This window comes from Corvus moneduloides, chromosome 22 (assembly GCF_009650955.1).
Source record: "Corvus moneduloides isolate bCorMon1 chromosome 22, bCorMon1.pri, whole genome shotgun sequence".
Classification (NCBI taxonomy): domain Eukaryota; kingdom Metazoa; phylum Chordata; class Aves; order Passeriformes; family Corvidae; genus Corvus; species Corvus moneduloides.
The window spans coordinates 3,953,469-3,968,506 of NC_045497.1; the positions used below are offsets into that span (position 1 = coordinate 3,953,469).

General features: G+C 48.1%; 1 protein-coding gene and 1 long non-coding RNA gene across 11 annotated transcripts in view; both read left to right on the top strand.

The window, feature by feature from the left end:
* The window catches only part of CAMTA1 (calmodulin binding transcription activator 1), a 235,320-nt gene that overhangs the window by 32,146 nt on the left and 188,136 nt on the right, over nucleotides 1-15,038 (top strand). Inside the window, exon 1 of one of the 10 annotated variants that reach the window (XM_032131761.1) lies at nucleotides 941-1,020. The exons of the other annotated variants lie outside the window; for them this stretch is intronic. The gene's annotated coding sequence lies outside the window, so the exon portion shown is untranslated. Of the gene's footprint in view, nucleotides 1-940; nucleotides 1,021-15,038 lie in introns of those variants that run through there. 10 annotated transcript variants of the gene reach the window in all.
* Nucleotides 1,017-9,630, top strand: LOC116454772. Its single transcript, XR_004244196.1, has 2 exons — nucleotides 1,017-3,132; nucleotides 4,766-9,630. It is a non-coding gene; the product is annotated as an uncharacterized LOC116454772 (long non-coding RNA).

The window sequence follows — 15,038 nt, forward strand, 5'->3', positions numbered from 1 at the left end:
GGCAGGGTTTTGTGCAGGGAGTTTGTTTCTTGGCTTCAAGCACAGAGCTGGTTTGGTCCCGATAAGAGTCTCCCAAAACTTAATGCCTTTCCAGGCAGGGGGAGGGATGCTGGAATGAAGAGGGATGCAATGCCCTTGGTGGTTGTCTTTCTCCAAAAGTTATCTGATGTAAATATTACATTCTCTGCATAAATTTAGTATAGATAATTGACTGCATCTTGCTTGGAAATGGGTACCAAAGGTTGTTTTATAGCTTCTGTGTAATTGAAATTCCAGGAGGAGAGGCCTTTGTCTTAGAAACCACATTTGAATTACTTTTTTATTGGAGTGTTAAAGCAATACGTTACGATGTGAGGGGTTCAGTGTGCATGTGTGTCAATAATTACCAGATTTCCACAGTTACAGTGAATAAAGCAAACTGTTGAAAAAGCTTGTCAAGCTTTCCCTGAAAAGCAACGGTCTGACAGTCGTGTTGACAGCCAGGAGTGTTCTGACCTAAACAGAGCCTCCTTGGCACAGGGAGCAGTCAGTGCCAATGCAGGACCTGCAACTGATGCTTGGGCTGTGCTGCCTCATACCCTCAGTGCTGAAAACAGTTTGTGAAACAAGGAACCAGTGCTCCAGCATGGAGATGGGAAAACTTGTAGGAGCCTGTCTACAGGGAGGTTAATAATAACAGCAAGCCAAAGTGGCTGGAAACAGGAGTTGCTCAGTGTGGCCAGGGCAGTGTGGCCACAGGAATGGTTGGTTGTCCACAGGAGGGTCAGTGGCTGAAGGAGGGTCAGTGGCTGAAGGAGGGTCAGTGGCTGAAGGAGGGTCGGCAGCCACCGGCACAGGAGAGCGGTGCTGCCGCGGGCTGTGTGTGGAGTGCGAGAGCTTTGATGTGCTTCCATAGAAGGTTCTAGTTTTACTCACTGAAGCTCCTTTGTTTTGCAGAGATCTTGATGCAGACGCCCTTTTGGATTTCTTTTTAATAGTGTGTGACCCTTCACCTTTGATCCCTTGACCTGCATTACTTTGGTAACCATTTCATTTTTTAATTTCATTTCATTTTTAATTTTGGTGTGTAAGCTGTAACATTTCATCATTTTAAACTGTAGCGTTCTTTGACCTCCCCAGATGTCTTTTTTCTTTTCTATGAGGATGCGCAATGTTGGTTTTTCTTGAATAAACATTATTTCACTTGTTAATAAAATATGTAATTTTCGTTGTTTTTTGCTTCTTTCAAGTTTAACTGTGCGTATGTTGCCTGTATAATACTTTACTTTTTTTGATCTGTGTTCTCCCACTTAATCTATTTTGATATTTACGTACATCTTTGCTTTTAATTTACATTTTCTCTTTTGTTAGTAAAACCCATGCTCGTGGCCTGTCCGGGGCCCATCTGTGTCCCCTTCTAGTCAACTTTCATAGTTTAAAGTAACCTTGGGAGCATTTCAGATACACTTAAGAGTAAGAACTATTCTGTGCTGTTAAAATTTTCTTCCCTGTCCTGAAGTTAACTTTTCCTAACCATCAGCTCCAAACTGATAGCTGCTTTAATAAAAGATTAGGCTTTAGACCAAAATGAAAATCTCACTTGAAACTCAATTTGCATTTATTTTTCTGTTATCATTGGAGCCCAAAGGGAAGTTACAATGCTTGGAGCTGTGCTTTAGGCACGGCTGTGCTTAGGGAAGCAGCGTTCTGTGTACGTGGGATGGCAAAGCCCCCAAAGCTTAGTTGCTGCTTTCCATTTTCCTGTTGAAAGGGAAGCAGTGGATAAGACAGATTTTGGCCAGATTCTATTTTTATCTGGTAAATGATCATACGAAATCCACTGAGCACAGCCCACTGAAGTACAGATTACTTTTTAAGTGTCTCATTATTTTATTCTCTAACATTTAATGCTGAAGTTTTAATTGCACACAGATGAAGCTGCTAAATGAGCACTGAAATGGATTTAGGTCTTCTCAGAGCCTTGTTGATGCTTATAAAACTTTATATCGTTCTTAGGACTACAGATTAAAATTGTAGCAAGCTCTTCACATAGTGCCACTGGGCTCTGCCCGTGCCTGGCCTCTGGAGGAGCCTGAAGCTCACCCGAACACCCTCCTGCTGACCCTTTCCCCAGGGAAACTGGGCGGCATCAGGCTCTGCTCCCCAGTCTGGGGGTCCTGTTGACCTCCAGGGCTGAGCCTGAGTTGTCTCCTTCCCCTGAGTCCTCTGTGAGTTCTGAGGGATTCAGCCCTAGCAGGTCCTACCTGAGCAGTGGGGATGCACCGTCAACATCAGAACCTGGTTCAGGAAACAGCTGGTTTGAATTGGCATCCCTGCTTGAGAAAGGTATTTCACTGATCTCTGTGCTTAACCACAAGATCCCTGTTTTTAAACTGCCCTTGTGTGGCAGAATTGCCTGTTAAAGTAGTGGCAGATGCAGTATTCACAGAACTCCGTGCCCAGCACCTCTGTGTTACTGTGTGAGTTTCTCTGACTTTGTGGCTATGAGCTGTGCTGGACTGTCACAGCCTCCATAAATGCTTGAAGCATTCAGGTGGATTTTTCTTTCCCCTCCTGTTCCAAATTTTAGCTATAATAGTTTTTGTAGACCTGGAGTTGTCAGTTCAGGTACACAGACTGCTGCTCCTCACTGAGCCTGTTTGGGATAGCTGGGATTTGGCTTTGGCTTGGGTTTAATGCTACCTGTCAGCCTGAGAAGAGGAATCCTCCAGAAACCATCTTACGCCATTTCTCCAGTCTCCAGAACAGGGTTTTTAAAACTCAGCGGGGAAAAATACTTACTTTGCCTAAGAAAACTCCTCAAAGACTTTTTCTCCTTGTAACACATATTTTATGTTGGCAGCAGTTACATGTGAATGCCTTGACTTTCCAGGGCAGCAAGTCTTAAAAACATTTATTTAAATGTCTGGAAACTGAAGGGAATCTCCCTCCCTGTGCAGAGGGCTGGCTGTTGGCTGCCTTCTGCTAGAACAAATAGCAGGGAAAAAGAAGAAATGGAATAAAAATGTCTGATGTTGGGAATTGGAGTCAATAATATAAAATCAGAGCTTAAAAGACGGTTAGAATGTCTTGTTTCTTTTTTTTTTGTCTCATTTCATGTTTTGTCATGTCCATCCTGCCGTCTTTCATAAGGTAAGCGCTCTGACCCATGGTACTCTCTGGGTGTAGCTCCCAAGGTGGTGGGATGACAGAGTGGTGCATGCTTTGTTGTGATATTTCCACATATTGTGTTAGATGCAGATGGTTATTCAGAGAAATCGGCGTTAATAATATGGGTTATGCCTGTTCAGCTATTGCATGGGCTTCCAGGATGCTAGAGCTGCTGAGGGAGGAAGGAGGTACAGCCCTTGGGAAGGGAGGAGATAGGAATTTTTCAGTATAAAACCCAGTAAATTTTGGTAAGAAAATCTGCTTTGTTGACCCAGCAATAGCACTGTCATTTGCCCCAGTGTAAAATCTGTCCCCAGGTTTTTGCTGCAGTGCTGCTGGATACAGCAGGAACAGCAACAGCTGACCCTTGGATGGCAAGAGATGATGGAACTTAATTCACTTTACTGAGCTTGTTTTTCACTGAGCAGGAACTCAAATACATGTTTTCGTCAAACACTTAATCAAAGAACTACACAAATGCTGCAGAATGTTTGCAAAGCAAAACATTTGTCTATTTAAATATTGAGAGAATACTCTATTGAGAGATTTGTTCCTGCTTACAAGATTTTTCTGTTACTCAAAGCCAGAGTGTTGATAACATCCACTCCTGAAACAAGTCTTAATTTTGAAATCTATGCAGTATGTTCTGCTGCTGAAGGCTTTTATATTTTAACCTTAACAGAAGGCTGAAGGGCTGAAATGAAATCCTTGGCACACGTACAAGATTCAGAGTGTTGCATGTCTTGCAGTTCAGGTGATGCAGCTGGGGTTGGATATACCTAATCTGCTTTATTCAACCTAATAGACACCTGTGTGTCATCTGCATGTGCTGCTCATTTAATAAAACATAGGCAGCAGCAAATTGCTCACTTTGGTCTGACTACTTCTGAAAATCAGATGTATTGGTCCGCACAAACACACCATTTTCTGTTAACACTGAAACTCATCCAGAGGTGCAGGATGAAAGTACAGGACAGGTCTGTATGCCTCGCCCAAGACTGTACCTGGGAAAACACAGATTTCCGTGCAGCACCTGACCGTATGCAATAAACTGAGCAAGTGCCAGCTAACCCTACTTGTGTTTCAGGGCTGGTGGGTTCTAGGCATGGATCCCACTGCTCCCACTGCTCTTGTGCTCAGAGGGGAAGGGAATTCCCCCTTTCTGGAGCAGAGCCCGAGTGCTGTTCTGACCTCGCACTGGGGCACCGCTGTTGGGCAGGACTGGGATCCTTGGCAGTCACTCTGCAGGGAGGTTGTCTTCAGGGTGGGGGTGAATTTCTCAGGCTTGTCACCCTGCTTGCTGCTCTGGGTGTGCGTTGGTTTGCAAAGTCCTTAAATAATTTAATTATTGCTCCTGCTTTAGTTTCTAACTTCTCGACTTGCATTAAGGACTCTGATGGCTGAGGGGTTGAGTTGGCACCATTGGGCAGCCAGCCCTGACCCTCTCCTGTGCTTCTGCTTTTCCTCTGCTTCAGAAGTAGAACTGTAGCCCTTGACACCCTGCATTGGCTTTGTGTCTGCTAGAGCAGGGTCCTCTGCCTGTCCCCCGCTCGTAGCTGCACATCCAGCTCAGAAAATGCTCAGTGATAAACATGTGTTTTTATTTCTCCTTCAGGTTTGGCTTGTCTGCTTTTCAGCTCTTCTAGACATTGGAAATTCCAGTTTGTGTTTATTTTCTCTGGATTCCTTCCCACAAGACAGAAGTGAATTCAGCATGGATTGTTGGGGAAAGCCTTGGCTGGGAATAAGGATAATTGCAGCCTCTGGCTGTGCCACAGTTTCACTGATTATTTCTTTTAAGTTACTCACCTGCACTGTATCTGTTTCCTCAGCTGTAAAATGTGGGTAATTACCTCCATTGTAAAATGTTACAGGGTCTGCTGGTAATTATATGAACGAAGTGCTAATTACAGTGATTATCCCTTGGACCTAGTCTAGATATGGATGATGTTCCTGTTGTGATGAACGTATGAAACAAATACTGCAACTTGCCTTTCTCCGTTCTTTGCGAGGGGCCTGGAAGGTGCTGCGTCACGCGATGCGTTCCCAGTGAGAAGCTCTGCTGCCCTGTCATCCAGGTCCCTCTGTTAATTTCTCGTCCCCCTCCACCCTCATGTGTTACAGGGCCGTGGGCTGAGGAGGGGCTGAGGAATTACTGATTCAGTAGTTGGATCCACATATGATCTGATAGGCAGAGTTTATGCTGTGGCTTTGCTTTTCCTCTTGGGATATGTAGAAGGTGGCAGCCAGGGAACAGTGCTCCTGAGGTACAGGTTGGGTTGGGGCCAGTCTGCGCTGCCTTGTGGCCTCTGTTCCTTAAGAAGTTCTGACCTTGATGCCAGGAGAGGTGTCCTTCCAGCTGTGGAGATTATTTCCCTCCTGTAAAAGCCTACAGCTTGCAAGACTTTATTATCAAACATTTTATTTGCCTTTCTCTTCTCCATTTATTTAGGACACATTTTCTTTGTAGCTGGGAATAGCTCTGCTGTCCCCTGAGCAGGGCTGGGTAGTGGAGGAAGAATTGATATTCTTCAAGGTAGAAATGAAGTGTTCTCATCCAGAAAATCCTGCTGCTGCCACTGGGAAGGTGCTGTAGTTTTTGATGGTAGTAATAAGTCACGTCGTACATCCGGTAATAATGAGAATCTCCTTTCCTACCCAATCCCTGCCTTCCCTGGACACAGACCTCATGGCACAGTAACAACAAAAATCGTGTGCTTGGTTCATCTTGCTGCAGCTCTGCCTGCTCTGTTCTGCCACATCTGATTCCCTGCCTTCCTGGGTTCTGCTGAACAGATTTTCAGCCTTTGCCTCCAGCTTCCATACACCTGCTTCCCATCAGCCTCAGTCTTTCTTTGCCCTGGAAGAGCAGGCTCAGTTATGTCTTCAGAATTTGGTAGCTGAGGAGCTCTTCCTTTCTCAGAGTTTGATGAGTGCAATGAATTTTGAACTTTCCAGAGAAGGTTTTCGTTACAGTCCAGGATGATGGTTTGGAAAGGCTTTGTGGCAATGGAAAGACAGTCTTTAATTGCAGTTTTGCACCTCAATTTTCCAGACTAGATGCTCTTCTCTGACAGCTTCTGATTGATTCTATAGCCTTTTCTTTTCCATGACAGGATGCTTGAGTGCTCCAAGGATGGGAGCAACGCGCCACTCCTGATAGGTGAAAGCGGTCATTGCCAGGCAATGAGGGTATGGAAAGAACTTGCCTTGTTAGGTGGAAGAAAAAGTAAATGAGGGATTATCGTCCCTCCCACGATTTGTTCTTGCCTTGCTTTAGAGCATCTAAACTAGAGATGTGTGTCTGTAGTGTGTCTGCACTTCACCTAATGCTCATCTGCCAGACTTGTTTAAAAATCTTTCATTTGGGAAGGAAAAAATTCGGTTTGTTCCTGCAGGAGCATCATCTATTAAGATGAATTAATTTGGTGTGAGAGGCTTCAAAAGTGAATGATGCCATATCCATGTTCTTACTGCCTGTTGCACAAGTGAACTGATTTGTGTGCTCTCTGCAAGTCACATATTGAAGGATGTTAAATTACTGTGTAACCTGGAGGGTAATCCGTGATTCAGATTTGAGATTTATCCAAGTCTAATTTTGCAGCATTTTTGCAAAAAGTGGGAAGGTGTACAATATCTGGGATTTCTATATCTTGGCACCACTCTGAATGCCGTACATTAACAGTGTAGATAACACACAAATTTTTAAAAAAAACTTAAATGTTTAGTAACATAATAATTATAAACTTTCTCAAGTCTTCCTTCTCTTAAAAATGAGTGCACTGTTTGGTTTTCATTGAGGTGCAAAGTGTTGCATAAAATCACTGCAACTTGTGACAAAAATGCTTTCAAGTATTTGAATGAAAATGCAGCATCACCATGAAAACAAAAGTGTTAAGTGCAAAAGTGGTTCCAAACGAGGTGCTGCTAAATGAAGGTTTTCCTGGTTTTGAGAGCAGGTTTTAAGCACTGATGTACCCCGTGGGGGGCAGCTGCACACCCCAGAGAAGGAGCTGAGCACTTTGTATTTGTCAGAGGTTGCTACAAAGAAATCTATTCATTTTTACTTCTTTCTGTAATTACCTGTCCCTGCTTGGCTTTGTGAGTCAGTAGGTTATAGACAAACACGCTGGCTGGTTGCGAGCCGAGCAGAGCAGCGCAGCAGAGCCGGCAGTGCCGCTGGCCGCAGCCCCCACGGTTGCCTGTCCTGTCCGGGCTGTGCCAGTGGCCGTGGTGCTTTTGGCATCGCCTCGTCACCCAGCCCCGCTCGGTACCGGGGACGTGGCGCGTGCCGGCGGCACGGCCTGGTGCCCCGGAGCCGCCGGCCGAGGAGGCTGGAGCTGCCTGTCCCCGCGGCCGCGCCGGAGGAGGAGGAAGAGGAGGGTTTCCATCGCGCCCCGTTTCCAGCTGCCCCCGTGTCTGTACGGACGCGGAATCCCCACAGGAGGGTGCTGCGAAGGCACTGAATGTGCAGGTTTGCAGGGAAGATCAGGGCTTGGAGGAGACGGCGATTGTAGGGCAGCCAGCGCCGTGGCTCTGGCAAGGGCAGCGCCTCAGCCGTCCCCGAGGAGGGGCGTGGAGGGAGGTCGGTGTTGGGGCTCGCAGCACCCCGCTGCCGTGCTGGTGGGCTCCCGTGTCCGGGTGTCGGAGTGGGAGCGACGGCAGTGGAACACTGACATTCGGGTGCTACTGGGTCAAGGGCTTGGTAGCTTCAAAGCATCCCCGGGCTGTTCCCCTGCCTCCTGCTCGTGGCTGGTGTTGGGACCCTTCCCCTGTGAGCATCGTCCGTGGCCAACGGGTTGTGTGGCTTCTCTGCAGCGAGCCTTGGGGCCACCCAGCTACTTTCCTGTCTGCATGTAGTATGTTTAGTCTGCACAAGTGGCAGAATGCATTTGCTTGCAAGTAGAGACAGCCTCCAAGTTCTGTCCTAAAATACTTTGTAGGTTGGACCATTTTATTCAGCGTGATCAGATGAGAAATAATGACAAAACCTCCCTTTGGTTCCTGGTTGTGTAACCCTCTTCCAAATATTTTCATTAAAGGGATTATTCATTTTGCATAATACATGCTCATGCCAGAAAACTTGTCTGACAAGGCCAGTTAAGCAGCACTTTCACGTGATTGTCCCTTTAGCTGTGTGCTGCTTCACCCTGAAATAGTGTGATCATTTAAGAGTGAGCAGCCCTCTACCCCAGGGGCTGCACACATCCGCTCTGCCCCTCACTTCCTTCTGCTGCTTTTCACTTTTTAAATAAACTTTTGAAACTGAAGATTATATAACTGAAGTAGAGTTAACTGAACTGACTTCTCTTTGGGATGACCTCTAGGATGTGCAGGGGGATTCAGTCTAATTCTGTTGTATGGGAGTGTGGGAGCTCTGATTCCTTCCCTTTAATGGCAGCAGGATCAACTGAAGGAGCTGTGTTAGAGAGGGGGTGTAAAATCAGCTGCTCATTGCATCACAGCACCTCACTTGGAAACCTGGGACTGAGATCCATGTGCGAGTCCCTGTGGGGTTCCCTGCTGGCCACGGGGGCATCACGCCATGTGCCCGTTCAGTACCTGGGTTTGGATCCCAGGTGTTTGGATGGAGGACAGTGTCCAGCAGTGATGGTGCTTTGTGTTACTCTGTGGGTTTGACACTCATCTGAAATTGCATCACCAAAAAACCCTTTTGGTGGGATGGGTGATCCTGAAGTTTGGCTAATACACACTGTGGAAGAGGTGCCTGACAGTAGCGGGGGCTTTGCCTCAGCACCCACATGGCAGGATGGAACTGGTCTCATGTCCAAATGGTGTTAGATCAGCTGCAGGCAAATACAAATAGACTTGGATTTTGGCCCTGTAAAGGGAGACTTTCAGCTTCCCCCGGGAATTCTGCCTTGGCAGAAACCAGCTGTAGTTCAGTGGTTTCTGTTACCAGGCAGAGTCTGTTTGGATGTTAGAAAATTAGAGCAGAAATTCCTGCAGCAGTCAGCTGTGTCTGCATCACCTCTGTGACCTCTAACTGCTACTCCTGCAAACAGTTGCCATTAAACACAGTCAATAACCCCCTTCTGCATTCCATCGGATCGTCTCTTCCTGCCATCTCAAATGAAAAATAAACAAAAGAGCTTAAGCGTGCAACGTGCTAAATAGACTAATCAGCTGTGAAAATATTTTATGGGGGAATCTGGGGCAAGAGCTGTCAGTGGGAGCGAGCTGATTGGAGCTGCAGCAAAACAGCTCCGGGAGGCGGGCATGGGGACAGAGAAGGGAAAGGTTTGTTCAAATGTATGTGTGCTATGTTTTTTACCCCTTTCTGAGTAGTTTTAGGAAATCCTTCCCTCTGTAAATTGATTACCTCTGCACATCAGAAGGCCTTGGCTCTAAGTACGTGTTAAGCTGCTGCTGTGCTGATTTGACTTTGCCTGTTAAATGTAAAACAGGTTTTAATCTTCTCATTTAGATGTTTTAATAGAAAGTAAATGTTTAACTTGCTTTGCTGTGGCCTCCAAGTCTTTAATCCGTGGGAACATTTTTAATGAAAGGAAAACGTGCTTTTGTTTAAAGCACGGGGTGATGCTGTGGGCAGCAGTGCTGGTGGGGGGAATTGCAAACCCACATCACATATTTTTGGCACTGGTGGATCCCGTATTTGGGGATTATGGGTTTAGGAATATCTTGGGGAGAGTGGCAAGGACCACGTCTTGGGACAGTCTGTGGCTGGGAAGGGGTTTGTAACCATGCTGTAAGTTCAGTGTTAGTGATTCCTGCCCCAGAGTTCAGAATTGTCCCTGTGTTCTGATGGTGTTACAGGGCTGTTGCTGCTCCAGCAAGGGAGAGCTGAGCAGAGCTGTGCGCTTGCCAAGGAAACTGCAAAGCAGGCAGCACTGGGTTTTGTTCTGCACACAAAAGGGGGGGGTTCTGCTCTTCTGTAGCCACTCAGCTTATTTATGATTTAGTTTAATGTAATTTGTTAAAAAAGACGTGTGGCTCCAGGACACACAGACGGCTGGCAAAGTACCATGACAAAGTCAAAACTGAGCAAGGAGTGGAACACACGGTGAATGTGGATAGAAACCGCCTGGGGGCAAGCCCAGGCACCTGTGCCCACTTCGGGGCAGGACCCACAGCCATTTGCCCCTTCAGATGCATTTTCTGCCTCAAATTAGAATTGGGACTTTACTAGGTTAAAAGTGCAGCAAGTCCTGGAAGATGGAGAGTGCTGCCAAAGGATTTACCTGCATGTTTCCCACCAGCCTGTGCTGCCAGAACGGAGACGCTGTTCAGGACTGCTGAAGGCAGACAGGCACCTACATGGAAGGGCTTCATAAACACCACTTCCCTCATTGGAAAGCCAACTGCAGTGATAAAGCTTTGGCTGGGTAAATAAAGTGCTCTGATTTCCAGGCCTGCATTGTAAGTTGTCAAGCTGTAATTGTGTAAGTGCCAGGGTTATAAATAGCGGGTACAGCTGGCAAGCCCCAGCCATGGCACACCGAGGCACCGGTGCTCCGTAGTGAGAATTGGGAGGATTGTTCTTTTTGGGGTTTTGGCTTCTCCCTTCGCACTCCATGCTTTTCCCACCTGGGCTTGCAGGGACTGGTTCCTGCAGCCAGGCCTGGCTATCCTTCCTGGGACAGGGGCCAGCTTGGAGGCAGGAGCATCCTGCGGCACCTGGATTTGTACTTGATCTGTGCATCAACCGGGCCACGCGCAGAAGGCGAGGAGAAGAAAACTGTTGGTAAAATAATAAATCTACTTCAAACTAAAACAGTTCATTACTGCAGCATCAATACACTTAAGGGGCTGGTGCTGCATCACAGGTATGTGAATGCCTATGGAAAATGGTGTCATATGGTGTGTCCCAGCAGTATCTGCAGTGAAGGATTCACTGTTCTCCACAAGATGACTGGGGAGCAGTTTGCATACATCCATGGGGAAACAGAGCTGCTCCTTCACTGTGCACCAGAGGGATGAGTTAGGTTTACAACATAGTAACTTAAATGTTTAATTTTCTGAGTTGTTGTTCTAATTAAATTAATTCGCAATTGTTTTTCTGTTTGCCTTTTTCCTTTGACTTTTTTTCCTCTTTGACCAAAATCTTAATAACCCTAACAAGTCACGGGCACACCAAGATCCTGGGACAGTGCTGGGGGCTGAGGAGAGCAGAGCCGGGGCTGTGTGTGGAGGGTTGCGGTGTGACAGGAAGACGGTGGTGGAAATGTTTGCCTTCCCTGTGGGAGTGGGTTGAAATGCTACATCAGACACGTGTCACCAAAATAATAAAAGTACTATGAAAGCAATCAAGTATGCGTTAGCCACTTGGCGTGTTATAGGTGGCTCCTCCCCGTGCAAGGCCAAGCCGTTCTGAATTCATCCCCCGGGATTTGGCGTTAAAACATGTTCGCTGCCAGCTGACAGAAGAGTCAAGCTCGGATTTATTACCGGCACCTGCAGTAAAAAATGACAGATGATGCGAATGTATTTAATTATCATTCAGCGCCACGTCTCTGCCTGCTCCGGTCGCGGGGCTGCAGCTGGCACACACTTTAACTTAAGGCAGTGTGCTTATCTGGAGAGGGGCCCGGAGGAAGCGGCCGGGGGAGCCGGGAGCTCCTCCGGGGCCCGGCTGAGCGAACGCGAGTCTCGCCACACGCTCGCTCAAACGCGTTGCCCCACCCCTGGCCCTCCCGCAGCTCCGCTCCGCCAGGGAACGCGTTATCCGAGCACAGTGCAGGAATTCCCCGGAGCGCCGGCCCGTGTCTCTGCCTCGCCGGTCCCTGCGATGGGGGGTCCCCGCTGGCATCCCCCGTCCCGGCGTGCGGGCACGTCCGCTCCCACAGCCGTGCGGCTGCCATCCCGCGTCCCAAAGGCCGCTGCGGTTTGCAGCAAGGTCAGGGGAACACGCCGGGACTGCCGCAGCGGCGCCGGGAACGAACCGCGGCTCCGCCGACGTTCACGTGTGCCGGTGTTACACGGAGCTGCGGTGCTCTGGGCAGCTCTGCTGTGTGTGTGTGTGGTGCGTGCAGTTACATGGACATGCAGGCGTAGCGATACATGCCAGAACATAGATACACACGTGCATGCACAGATAAACACATGCATACACACATACACATGCATACGCAGATACACACGTGCGTGCTTGGCGTGTGGGAGGTGGCCCAGGTGCTGCTGCCCAGCTGCCTCAGCCCCAGGTGCCGCGGCCTCTCCCAGCTGCTGTCAGTGAGCACTGATGAGGCCTCCGGGGGAACTGGGACAAGCCAGGAGCCTGCCCGAGATGCTCTCCTTTTCCTGGGGCAGCCCTGTGGTGCAGAGCCTGCTGTCCCCTCGGCCCTCGGTCCCCTGCCATCACCCCCATGTCCCCCTGGCTGCCAGTGAGTGCTCCTGGTCAGGCAGACCTATGGGCTGCCACCATCTGGCCCAGTCTTTTGGGGGGAGATGGGGGGAAGGCAATCCGAGGGTGAGCTAGGCAACTCCTGCCTCCTGAGGGATGAGGATTTGGGGTTGTTGAGGGAGGTGTCCTGCTTACCTCCCTACTTTGTAAGAGAAAAAGCTGCTGTTGGGGTTTTGTTACCACTTGTTTGTTGCCTGTGCTCACCAAACCATGCAGCGAAAAGGGGATTTGGGGAGGATTAAAATATCTGATTCTTGCTGGTTACTGAGCCTTTTGGACATGAGCTCTAGCAGCTTTGTGCTGCATGGAGGAAACAGCAGTCCATGAGGAGAGTTGGTCGAAGGAATTAACTATAAAGGATCAGAAGAATCTAATTTTTTGCAAAGTAAGAGGAAAACTGAAGAATTTTGATCTTGCCAAAATGCTTTTGACATTGGAGTTTTCCTTGTTTTTAATAATGATTAAAAAAACCCCACTTAGTTGAAAGCAAAAAATAGAAGCCATCTGGAAGTGAGGGGTTTTCCTCAGTGCCCTGTCACAGGGTGTCCTCACTGCTGTGCAGAACAGGGAGATGTTTGCTTTTGGGGGACACTTCTGGCGCGAGTATCTTGCACACCAAAACCCATTTGTTTTGGTGGATGGCGTTTACCCCAGGGGTTTTGGCCGGAGGAGCTGGGCAGGTGCATAGAGGTGTGCTTGTGGGTGCTGCTCTCTCTTAACCACACCAAACCCCACACTCAGAAGTGGAGCTATCAGCTGGGGATATTTCGGAGCGGGTGGTGAAACGAGGCAGTTTTTAGTATTCATGAAAAATGCTTGTGACAGCCTTACCCCAAGTAATGAGCAGCCACCTGCAGTTCGGAGCAGTGCTTGATAATGCTGTAATTAGATTGGAGATGCAAAAAAGCTCATTAAAATTAAATAACATATTTGTCACTGTTTTAAGAGGTGCAGATTGCCTCGAACCATGCTGGTCTCTTGACCTTGAATATTTTGGCATAGTCCTCGCTGTGGAGCGCATGAAAATAACGTTGGAGCATCCCACGGGCAGGTTCGTGGTGGGGGTTTCAGTGCAGGGTTGCTGGTGCTCACCTGCCCTGGTCACATTGTTTGATACCTCACCATATGGGGCCATGCTGCCAGCACTGGGATGGCACAGGGGAACACAGGCTTCCAAAGGCATGGGTATCTACCTCTTCAGTTTTTGAAATACAGTAAAATGTGTTTTGAGTCCCCTTCCTCCCTCCTGCCTGAAAAGGAACATGCAAAGTCACGACAGTGTCTATTAGCAAGACTGTAATTTTCCAAAATTAATTTTTAATGACTAATTTGTCTTGTTTTCAGATGTTTTATACAACACCTATTGTTTAAACCCCTTTTGTTTCTCTGCATGTCACCACAGTGGAGGCGGGTGTTGGGTCAGGATCTCCAGCTGGGACATCTACTGCTGACTTGGCTCTGTCCTCGGGAGGGCTGCATCTGCCAAGGAAAGGCAGCTCTGGGGAAGGGCAGAGGTCATCCTTTACAGAAGGGATTTCCCTTTTTCCTGCCCCAAAATGGCACTGCTGTCAAAACACTGTTGCCCTTAGTCCAGCTGTTGAGGCCACATGCTGCTCTTCCCCTCCAGAGATGCTGGCTGGCCAGGGCTTCTCTTGCAAATAGCTTCTATGCACAGAGAAGAGTAAAACAAAAAGGGGGTTTTTCTTCCTCCTCCTCACTCGTCGTGAGTAATTACACGTAGGTGTCTCAGAACGGGAGTGTTTACAGACGCTCTGTATTTTCGGCATGTGGGATTTTCCCACTCTAGCACTTTTGTTGTGAGCAGCAGCAAAAGCTGCACTCAGCCTGGTGCCTGGATCACCATTGGTTTGTTTGGGAACTGGGGAAGAGAAGGGAGTGCGCCTGAACATGGAGTATCCTTGTGGGATCATGGCCCTTCGGTGCCCACAGGAAGGGAGTTTGTAGCACAACTTCTGGCGCCTTACAGAGAAACTTTTTATCATACTTTTTTATCCCGCTTATGAATGATCTTGGAAGGGCTCAGGTTTGGGTGGCAGCAGCTTGTGCTGCCTTGCGCTGGGCACACTGCTTGGCTTTGCTTGCTGCCATTCATGTCAATGTTTTCTGTTATATTCCTGGCACCAAATGGGAATTTTCTCAGAGCTTGTTCTGACTAATGTTGATGAAAGGGCAGAAATTCATTATTAGAGTGGAATAGCTGGTGATAGACTGGGGTTCCCAGGTGGATGAGTGAATATCAGCAAATGTCTGTAGTGAAATTTTTTCTGCAGATCCTCGCCTGTGACTGCCCCCGCTCTGGCTGCGTGGGCTGAGCTGCGAATGCGACACAGCCCCGGGAGTTGGGAACAGCACTTGTACACGGCTACCCAGGTCCATGCCAAGGGGCTCCCCACAGCCAGGGCACCCACAGCTTCTCTGGGCAGAGGTGGCTGCACGGGGTCCCCAAAACCAGTGCGAGAACCTGTGATGGGCAGACAGAGCCTAA